General features: G+C 41.7%; 1 pseudogene; it reads right to left on the reverse strand.

The window, feature by feature from the left end:
• Nucleotides 1-4711: 4711 nt before the first annotated feature.
• Nucleotides 4712-6261, reverse strand: LOC112078737 (globoside alpha-1,3-N-acetylgalactosaminyltransferase 1 pseudogene; annotated as a pseudogene).
• Between the last annotated feature and the right edge of the window lie 5471 nt (nucleotides 6262-11732).

Consider the following 11732-nt stretch of genomic DNA (forward strand, 5'->3'; position numbering starts at 1 on the left):
GAGAATACCAGTGGAGAGAAGGGAACCGGCTAGGCAGACACAGCAAGGGCGGTTCGTTGCTCCAGTGCTTTTCCATTCACCTTCACACTCCTGGGCCAGAGTACACTCAATCATAGGACCTACTGAAGAGATGAGTCTTCAATAAAGACTTAAAGGTTGAGACGGAGTCTGTGTCTCTCACATGGGTAAGCAGACCATTCCATAAAATTTGAGGTCTATAGCTGTTTGCTTAGAAATTCTAGGGACAATTAGGAGGCCTGCATCTTGTGACCGAGGCGTACGTGTAGGTATGTACGGCAGGACCAAATCGCAAAGATAGGTAGGAGCAAGCCCATGTAATGCTTTGTAGGTTAGCAGTAAAACTTTGAAATCAGCCCTTGCCTTAACAGGAAGCCAGTGTAGGGAGGCTAGCACTGGAGTAATAGGATCACATTTTTTGGTTCTAGTCAAGATTCTAGCAGTCGTATTTAGCACTAACTGAAGTTTATTTAGTGCTTTATCCGGGTAGCCGAAAAGTAGAGCATTGCAGTAGTCTAACCTAGAAGTAGCAAAAGCATGGATTAATTTTTCTGCATCAATTTTGGACAGAAAGTTTCTGATTTTTGCAATGTTACCTAGATGGCAAAAAGCTGTCCTTGAAACAATGTTGATATGTTCGTCAATAGAGAGATCAGGGTCCAGAGTAACGCCAAGGTCTTTCACAGTTTTATTTGAGAACCATCAAGATTAATTGTCAGATTCAACAGACGATCTCTTTGTTTCTTGGGACCTAGAACAAGCATCTCTGTTATGTCTGAGTTTAAAAGTAGAACGTTTGCAGCCATCCACTTCCTTATGTCTGAAACACAGGCTTCCAGGGAGGGCAATTTTGGGGCTTCACCATGTTTCATTGAAATGTACAGCTGTGTGTCATCCGCATAGCAGTGAAAGTTAACATTATGTTTTTGAATGACATCCCCCAAGGGGTAAAATATATAGTGAAAACAATACTGGTCCTAAAACGGAACCTTGAGGAACACCGAAATGTACAGTTGATTTGTCAGAGGACAAACCATTCACAGAGACAAACTGATATCTTTCCGACAGATAAGATCTCAACCAGGCCAGAACTTGTCCATGTAGACCAATTTGGGTTTCCAATCTCTACAAAAGAATGTGGTGATCGATGGTATCAAAGCAGCACTAAGGTCTAGGAGCATGAGGACAGATGCAGAGCCTCGGTCTGACGCCATTAAAAGGTAATTTACCACCTTCACCAAGTGCAGTCTCAGTGCTATGATGGGGTCTAAACCAGACGAAGCATTTCGTATACATTGTTTGTCTTCAGGAGGCAGTGAGTTGCTGCGCAACAGCTTGTTTTCAACAGGACAATGACTCGACACACCTCCAGGCTGTGTAAGGACTATTTGACCAAGAATGAGAGTAATGGAGTGCTGCATCAGATGACCTGGCCTCCGCAATCCCCAACCTCAACCCAATTGAGATGGTTTGGGATGAGTTGGACGCAGAGTAAAGGAAAAGCAGCCAACAAGAGCTCAGTATATGTGGGAACCCAAGACTGTTGGAAAATCATTCCAGTGAAGCTGGTGGAGAGAATCCCAAGAGTATGTAAAGCTGTCATCAAGACAAAGGGTGGTACTTTGAAGAATCCAAAATCACAAATATATTTTGATTTGTTTAACACTTTTTTTTACTACACGATGCCATATGGAGTTATTTTATAGTTTTGATGCCTTCACTATTATTCTACAATGTAGAAAACAGTAAAAAATTAAGAAAAACCCTTGAATGAGAAGTTGTGTCCAAACTTTTGACTTGTACTGTACATATTTACAAAAACATATATAGGGATTATGGGAGAGGAAAACGGAAACCATGTTTGAATAACAGGAGCACACACTGCTCAGACTGACAGTGGAAATGGTTGCACCATTTGCTACAGTTAAAAGTGCTTGCTTCTCGCCCAACCTGGTCATAAGAACTTCCCCATATTGCAGGAGAAACATTTTTTATCTTACAAAAGTGGACTGCCAGGACCGCATTTTACATTCATAAACCACGTCAAWGGCCGTTTTAAAACMACTCGRGCGTCGAGGTTGTTAACCGTTTGTTTACACTTTGTTCACGTTACCTAATTGGCTGCAGTATCATTRATAACAATCTTCACAACACATTTAGTCAACATCATTCATAATGAGTTCTCAAAATAGAGGTCCCCTTAAAAAGATCTAAGTTGAGCATTTTCACTGCCACAGTAGCCAACCCTCTGAGACACTGCTTACATAAAAGGCATTCACAGAGATAGCAGTTAGTGACTATGTGCGTTGACTTTTGTATGTTCCCTTTTCTGACAGCAGTCCCTTAGAAATATCATTAATAATCATATTGAATTAAACGTTTTATTTGCTAGTATCCAAGAAAAGGCGAATCAGACAGAATACCTGTCCTAGAGTGAGTTCTGTTCTAGAGCATCAATCGTAAATACCATGTTAGACCAACAGTGTGTTCTCTGCCAAGATACTGAGAAACCAACAAAATTAGAAACCAAAACAACATGTGATCTTAGGGTAGTCTGAAACCAGTTAAAATAGTGGGGAAAGGCTGATCGCCATTCACAATGACTAAAGTAAAGCTCCCTCTACTTTAACTAAATGTTTCTACAAAAGGTGAGGAAACACACAGGCAAAATTATGAAAGGTGGATAAACGACTTTTAAGTGCATTTACCCTCCACTTCATTGCTGTCTGGAACCAAATAAGATGGATTACACCAMTGTTTGAATACCATGGCAACCATGTTTAAATTACACAAACTGGAACACACTGCTTAGAGTGACAATGGAAAACAGGCTAAACAGGTGAAATAGTGACTCAGCAACGGCCCAGAACAATCTGATCATAATCCTTTCAGGGAACTGAACCGGCTTCCATTTGATCTCTGGTTGGTGCAGATCAATCTGTTCATGGTGTTTTAAAGTAGTACACGACATTCAGTTACCTGTCTGGTTATTTTAATTTCATTAAAGACTCTCGTAGCCATCACACCAGAGTTGCCCATATCAGACCGCTGCGCTATAGGAGCCTGGCTGGAAAAAGRTATTTCCTTAACACTGGTGCAGAGGAATGGAGTTGTGTACCAAACCAAATTCATCCCTACGCTAGTGAGTTTTAAGTCCTTAACAAATGGTACTAAATGTTTTAAACAGAACAGGCTAAGAGAAAGTATAATATACTGAACAATAATAGAAACACGACATGTAAAGTCAAAGATCCCAGAAATGTTCCATAAACAACAACATAAACATAAACACAAAAAGCTTATTTCTCTCAACATTTTCTCTACACAAATTTGTTTACATCCTTGTTAGTGAGCATTTCTCCTTTGACAAGATAATCCATCCACCTGACAGGTGTGGCATATCAAGAAGCTGATTAAACAGCATGATCATTACACAGGTGCACCTTGTGCTGGGGGACAATAAAAGGCCACTCTAAAATGTGCAGATTTGTCACACAGCGTAAAGCCACAGACCTCTTAAGTTTTGAGGGAGCATGCAATTGTCATGCTGACTGCAGGAATGTCCAACAGTGCTGTGGCCAGATAATTAAATGTTCATTTAATTTAAAAGCCACCTCCAATGTAATTTTAGAGAATTTGGCAGGACATGCAACAGGTCTTACAACTGTAGAACATGTCTGACCACACCTGCCCAGGAGCTCCACATCCGGCTTCTTCACCTGCTGGATCATCTGAGACCAGCCACCCGGACAGCTGATGAAACTGTGGGTTTGCACAACCAAACAATTTGTGCTCAAACTGTCAGAAACCGTCTCACGGGAGCTCATCTGCATGCTTGTCGTCCACGCCAGCATCTTCACCTGACTGCAGTTCACCGTTGTAACTGACTTCATTGGGCAAATGCTCACTTTTGATGGTCAATGGCACGCTGGAGAAGTGTGCTCTTCACGGATGAATCCTGGTTTCCCGGACAGATGGCAGACAGCGTGTACGGTGTCGTGTGTGCAAGAGGTTTGATGATGTCAATGTTGTGAACAGAGTGCCCCACAGTTTACATTATATGTCTAGTGGTCAGGGGTTGTTTCTGTTCTGTTTTCCATTGAAACCATAGCCCCTCATTGATTATCTCTTACATAACATTGATTATCTCTTAACATAACATAACATTGATTATCCCTTACATAACATTGATTATCCCTTACATAACATTATGATTAGATGGTACAACTTGAATTGAAGGATTTGCCCTTTGCCTGACATTGGCAGGATGCTTTTACACAAGGAAGTGAATCCTCCATAATACCTTTTTAAAGGGTATTTTCCTTTGTTTTCATGTTTGTTTTCATGTTTGTTTTCATGTTTGTTTTCATGTTTGTTTTCATACTGTTTACAGTATATGTCCAGTGTCAGAGGTTGTTTTCGGACTGGAATGCCAGCTCCACGTTGACCTTCTGCCAATGTTATTTCTAATGGAAATTCAGTCCACCACTGGGTCTTGTCTGATCTACACATCTATAGATGGAACCGTGCAATATCCCTATAACCCCTGGTTTGTACTCATACACCGCATATCATTGTCACAGAGTAGATGTAGTTTTTAGTTAGACTTAGAAAATATAACAAGTAGTGAAATAACACAAACATTCTGAAAGTGGTTAATATATTATTTCAAGAAAAATACACATAATCGTAATATTTTTTTAAACATAATATTTATTGAGATTGTTCCCAGTAATCAACATACACAGTAGATAGGCTACAGAATACAGGATGAATAAGGTAATAAAACAATTATATTTTCCTCTAAGTGAAGGACGTTGTGAACCCCAAACTACAGCAGTGACTGATATACAGTACATTTAAAATAGTAGTTTTATGGCAGTGTAAATATTTCACCAACAGAAAATGAACGGCGCCGGACAGCTGTATACCCAATGTGACATTTTATGCCTTTCCCTAACCTTAACCCAAACCTCAGTGAAGCTATACCTGAACTTAACCTAACATTAACCATAACCAATTAAGTTTTTCTTCTGTCGGTCGAATATCCAATTCCTAGTCCTATACATTGGGACGAATTTCAGCATAGTTTTTAATGACAGAAGAGAAGCGAATGACTTTGACCTCTTTGGCGTTGGTCTTCTTGTCGTCCCACTGGTACTCTGGAGACAACAGCTTGCTGGGCTTGTTGTAAAGCAGGTACCTGTTGAGGTGACTCTCCTCCTGCCAGGCAGCCTCGATGGAATTCCTCGCGTCCTCTTCAAGCTGGTTACGACATACCTTTGTTAGTGTGTATACATCCTCCACGAATCCTCCGAACCCGGCCCCGGCATAGTAGTAGTCTCCCTCATCCATGGGGATGTAGGCTGTCGAGGCTGGACGCCGTTCGTATGTGAAGTGGTCACGGGTCGCCTGGTAAAACCATGGGTGAATCACAGCAACCAGCCTGCCCAGAGACTCGGCCCCCCAGCGAGCGTGGAACTTGCTGTCCACGTCCAGACAGAAGATGTAGTCAGCCTCCGTGCTGATCTGACGTTCGATGGCTGTCTGGATGATCTCCATCCTCCGGGCTGATATCTCCTGCCAGCGGTTTGAACCTGGGACCTGGATCACACTCAAATGTCTCCCTGGGACATGTTGACTGATGGAACATCGTCGGGACGATCTGTGAAAACATAGTAGCGCACGTTGAAGTCGACCATGAAGTGCTTCTCTGCTGTCTCCAGGAAATCTCGGAGAAGAGGACGTATCTGTCAGAATTTAAGACACACAAAAGAGAACGGTGATTAAGTTCCTTGCCCAAGGACACAACGGCAGTCGGTGGCACCTGAGATTCTGATGCCAGAAAACCTCCCGACTGCATCCTTTTTAGTGGGACAGAATCATGAGCTTTTATGACCTACAGTTGTTCTTCCTTTAAAAAGTTATGCCGCGACCGTTAGTTGTAGATGGTGTCATTCAGTCATTGCACCATACTAACACAAGGGGGGTGTAGAATGCTGATCTATCAGTAGTCTAAACTGTGGCACAAATTGACTGTCTTCTTAAATGAATGGAGGTGTTTTCAGTCTGAGAGTCTCTGTTCTCTGGCAGTAGAGTCCTGCATCAGGAAATAACAAGAACAACTATCGGTGGTTCTGGAGTTAAGAGAGAACGATGGTAAATACAAATGGGGAATTACACTTGACATGTGGACTGATGATTTTCGAAAAATAGGCATGGTGGGCTTTTGGTTCTCTCCTCTAAAAACAGAAATAAATCATTCAAAATTAAAGTGTCTAGTGCCATTTTTGTTTGTCAAACCTACCAGTGTTGTTTGCTCCGCCTGTTTCCTGTTCCTGTTCTAGTCCTTCCTGGTTTTGACCGTTCTGCCTGCCCTGACCCTTAGACTGCCTGCCGTTTTGTACCTTACCCACCGTTCTGGATTATTGACCTCTGCCTGCCCTGACCTGAGACTGCCTGCCGTTTTGTACCTTACCCCACCGTTCTGGATTATTGACCTCTGCCTGCCCTGACCTGAGACTGCCTGGCGTTTTGTACCTTACCCCACCGTTCTGGATATTGACCTCTGCCTGCCCTGACCATGAGACTGCTGCCGTTTTGTACCTTACCCCACCTTCTGGATTATTGACCTCTGCCTGCCCTGACCCTTAGACTGCCTGCCCGTTTTGTACCTTACTCCACCGTTCTGGATTATTGACCTCTGCCTGCCCTGACCCTTAGACTGCCTGCCCGTTTGTACCTTACTCCACCGTTCTGGATTATTGACCTCTGCCTGCCCTGACCCTTAGACTTCCTGCCCGTTTTGTACCTTACTCCACCGTTCTGGATATTGACCCCTGACCTGCCCTGACCCTTAGACTGCCTGCCCGTTTTGTACCTTACCCCACCGTTCTGGATTATTGACCCCTGACCCGCCCTGACCCTTAGACTGCCTGCCCGTTTTGTACCTTACCCACCGTTCTGATTATTGACCTCTGCCTGCCCTGCCATGAGACTGCCTGGCGTTTTGTACCTTACCCCACCGTTCTGGATTATTGACCCCTGACCTGCTCCTGTTGTTAGCAGTAAACTGTTTCTTCAACTCTGTCTGCATCTGGGTCATACCTCAAACGTGATAGTGTGATGACATGCACAAATGAATGAGTGATTGATGTAGTGTATATTTAAGTAGGCCTTTATGCCAATAAGTAAGTTACACTATAGAAACACGATACTATTAATCAAGTTAATTAAGCTACATTTCRAACAATCTATCACATACTGTATAGTCCGTTCTATTCAAGGCTCCCTTTAACTCTTAGGCCTACAGCTCCATGTCATTTCAATAACTTAGCTTCTCAAAGATGCCCTCTGGTGGTCAAACTAGCACTAACTACCATTAATGGCAACAATGGCTGACACTTAAATAATGTGCCATAGAATTTTGCACCAGCCCGCAAACTGTGCTGCAGTACGATGCAACTTTTAAAGGAAGAACCACTGTATCATGTTACCACAGGTATTTACTGTGTACTTTTTAAACAATTACACTTTTTTACCTTCTAAAAAACCCTCATCCACTCCCATTTATGCTTTGGTCACGAATACTGTGCGAGTATAGGATGACACTACAACATTCCTTGGTTATGAGTTAACACAATATTAACTTTTAAAAGTTAGATTTTCACTGGACAATTACTTAAAACTCTCATGACTTCCAACATTCTATTTACTGTTAATTAATGCAACACAAATCTTTCGCCAACAAGTTAGACAAACACATAGAGCGTATTACATTTTAGTCTACATATCTGCTACTCAAATCTGAAATCAGAACAGAAATATCTTCAACCAATCAACTACCTTCGCTCTCAACTTTTCTAAACTTCTGTTTTTTTTACCACTGGAGAAAAACGTAGAGCATGTGAAATCTTACACACAGTTCAGACGTCGAATTGAATAGAAATCAAGAGCGGGCTGGCATGGTTTAGAGCTTGTTTTGAAATACCAATTTGGTTCAATACAACTGCTCCCAACACTGCAGACTTCCTCAATGGTTTTGGGTTCAATTCAGGCATAACAGCGACCTCTAACGACTCTTTTTTTAAATGTTCACTTAAAATGACATACACAAATCTAACTGCCTATAGCTCAGGACCTGAAGCAGGGATATGCATATTCTTGATACCCTTTCAAAGGAAACACTTTGAAGTTTGTGGAAATGTGAAATTAATATAGGATAATATAACACATTAGATCTGGTAAAAGATAAACATCCGTTTTATTTTTTGTATCTTTTGTACCATTATCTTTGAAATGCAAGAGAAAGGCCGTAAAGCATTATTTCAGCCCAGGTGCAATTTTGATTTTGGCCACTAGATGGCAGCAGTGTATGTGCAAAGTTTTAGACTGATCCAATGAACCATTGCATTGCTGTTCAAATAGTTGTATTAAGACTGCCCAAATGTGCCTAATTTGTTTATTAATAAATTGTCAAGTTCATAATTGTGCACTCTCCTCAAACAATAGCATGGTATTCTTTCACTGTAATAGCTACTGTAAATTGGACAGTTAGATTAACAATAATTTAAACTTTTTGCCCATATCAGATATGTCTATGTCCTTGGATTTTTTGTTGTTACTTCAACCTCATGCTAATCACATTAGCCTGCATTGCCTCAACCGTCCGTTATTGAGATGTTATCTACATGTTGTGTCTGGTCTGGTCTAAATCTTATTGAGGTGTTATCTACATGTTGTGTCTGGTCTGGTCTAAAATCTTACTTGAGAGGTTATCTACATTTGAAATTATGTCCTGTCCACTCAAAGATAGTCTGTAAATATGCACTTTCATCGGGTATATGACCGTTGCTGTAACGGACACGCTGTGTGTCGGAGCAGCAGCTGCAGGTTGAAACGTTTAAAAAACAATATAAATAATAAACGAGATATCACAGTGGGCGAAAAACGCAATGAACACAAGAACATACCGACTGAGGAACAAACGTAAGGGAGGATCAGGTAAAAGGGAGGTAGTGAGGAAGATAATAGAGTCCAGGTGTGAATCATAATAATTAACAGGTGCTCGTAATGTATTTGAGCAAAGTCGAATGCTGGAGGGGGAGGAGCAGGATTAGACATGACAGATGCTCTCTGCTGGTGCCAATAAGATAAGCTACTGTCTACTGTTTTCTCAATTTTGAAGTAGGGAATTAAAACAGATTAGAGGTATTGTTTTGTCTTTTTATGTTTTTACAGCTATAGTTCTTTTTGGAATATTGACTACAGTCAGACCAAAAAACTATTGGCACCATTGATAAAGATGAGCAAAAAAGATTAAACAAAATGTATACAAATACTGAGCTACACTATATATACAAAAGTATGTGGACACCACTTCAAACTAGTGTTTTCGGCTATTTCAGCCACACCGTTGCTGACAGGTGTATAAAATCAACAACAGCCATGCAATCTCAATAGGAGAACATTGGCAGTTGGAATGGCCTTACTGAAGAGTTCAGTAACTGTCACGACTCCTACCGAAGGTGGCTCCTCTCCCTGTTCGGGTGGCACTCTGCGGTCGTTGTCACCACCTGTCTACTAGCTGTCACCGATCCCTTTTCCCTTTTCTGTTTGTTTTGCCTGTTTAGTTTCACCTGTTCCTTGTTGAGGTTGATTAGTTGGGCTATTTAAGCCGGTAGCCACGCCTGCTCTTTGTGCTTAACTATTTTTCCCACTGTGTTACTGTGTGGCAGTACGTATTGTGTTGGGCATTTGTTATTYTGCGCCCGGTATTCTTGGCGAGCGCTATTTCTTCCCTGTGCGTAATAAACGCTATCCTGAACTTTCTGCCTCCTGCGCCTGACTCCGCACCCACTACGCCCAGAGCGTTACAGTGACTTTCAAGCTCACAGGACGGGATCGCTGAGTGCTGAAGCACGTAGCGCATAAAAATAGTGTTCTCTGTAGTGATGAATCACACTTTACCATCTGGCAGTCCGACGGACGAATCTGGGTTTGGCGGATGCCAGGAGACACCCTGGTTCGAATAAAGGCTGTATCACAACCGGCCGCGATTGGGAGTCCCACAGGGCGGCGCACAATTGGCCCAGCGTTGTTCGGGTTTGGCCAGTGTAGACCGTCATTGTAAATAAGAATTTGTTGTTAACTGACTTGCCTACCTAAATAAAGGTTAAATAAATAAACAATTTAAATATAAAACATTTGCAAAGTTTTAGACTGATCCAATGAACCATTGCATTACTGTTCTAAATGTTGTAAATTACCCGAGCTCTGAAGCAAGCTTCCAGAAAATTGGAACGGACATGGAGCTACACCAAACTGGAAGTCTTCCGACTAGCTTGGAAAGACAGTACCGTGCAGTATCGAAGAGCCCTCACTGCTGCTCGATCATCCTATTTTCTTAATTGAGGAAAATAAGAACAATCCGAAATGTATTTTTGATACTGTCTCAAAGTTTACTAAAAATAATAATTCCCCAAGAGAGGATGGCTTCCACTTCAGCAGTGTTAAATTCATGAACTTCTTTGAGGAAAAGATCATGATCATTAGAAAGCAAATTACGGACTCCTCTTTAAATCTGCGTATTCCTCCAAAGCTCAGCTGTCCTGAGTCTGCACAACACTGCCAGGACCTAGGATCAAGAGAGACACTTAAGTGTTTTAGTACTATATCTCTTGACACAATGATGAAAATAATCTTGGCCTCTAAACCTCCTTGCTGCATACTGGACCCTATTCCAACTAAACACTGAAAGAGCTGCTTTCTGTGCTTGGCCCTCCTATGTTGAACATAATAAACGGCTCTCTATCCACCGGATGTGTACTAAACTCACTAAAACTGGCAGTAATAAAGCCTCTCTTGAAAAAGCCAAACCTTGACCCAGAAAATATAAAAAACTATCGACCTATATCGAATCTCGAATTCCCTCCCCCCAAAAATTGAAAAAGCTGTTGCGCAGCAACTCACTGCATTCCTGAAGACAAACAATGTATATGAAATGCTTCAGTCTGGTTTTAGACCCCATCATAGCARTGAGACTGCACTTGTGAAGGTGGTAAATGACCTTTTAATGGCGTCAGACCGAGGCTCTGCATCTGTGCTCGTGCTCCTAGACCTTAGTGCTGCTTTTGATACCATCGATCACTGCATTATTTTGGAGAGATTGGAAACCCAAATTGGTCTACAAGGACAAGATCTGACCTGGTTCAGATCATATCTGTCGGGAAGATATCAGTTTGTCTCTGTAGATGGTTTGTCTTCTGACAAATCAACTGTACATTTCCGTGTTCCTCAAGGCTACGTTTTAGGACCACTATTGTTTTCACTAAGTATTTTACCTCTTGGTGATGTCATTCGGAAACATAATGTTAACTTTCTCTGCTATGCGGACGACACACAGCTGTACATTTCAATGAAACATGATGAAGACCCAAAATTGCCCTCACTGGAAACCTGTGTTTCAGACTTTATGAAGTGGATGGCGGCAAATGTTCTACTTTTAAACTCGGACAAAACAGAGATGCTAGTTCTAGGTCCCAAGAAACAAAGAGATTGTCTGTTGATTCTGACAATTAATCTTGATGTTTGTAGAGTCGTCTCAAATAAAACTGTGAAGGACCTTGGCGTTACTCTGGACCCTGATCTCTCTTTTGACGAACATATCAAGACTGTTTCAAGGACAGCTTTTTTCCATCTAGGGAACATTTCAA

The sequence above is a fragment of the Salvelinus sp. IW2-2015 genome, unplaced genomic scaffold (genome assembly GCF_002910315.2).
Source record: "Salvelinus sp. IW2-2015 unplaced genomic scaffold, ASM291031v2 Un_scaffold6163, whole genome shotgun sequence".
Lineage (NCBI taxonomy): Eukaryota > Metazoa > Chordata > Actinopteri > Salmoniformes > Salmonidae > Salvelinus > Salvelinus sp. IW2-2015.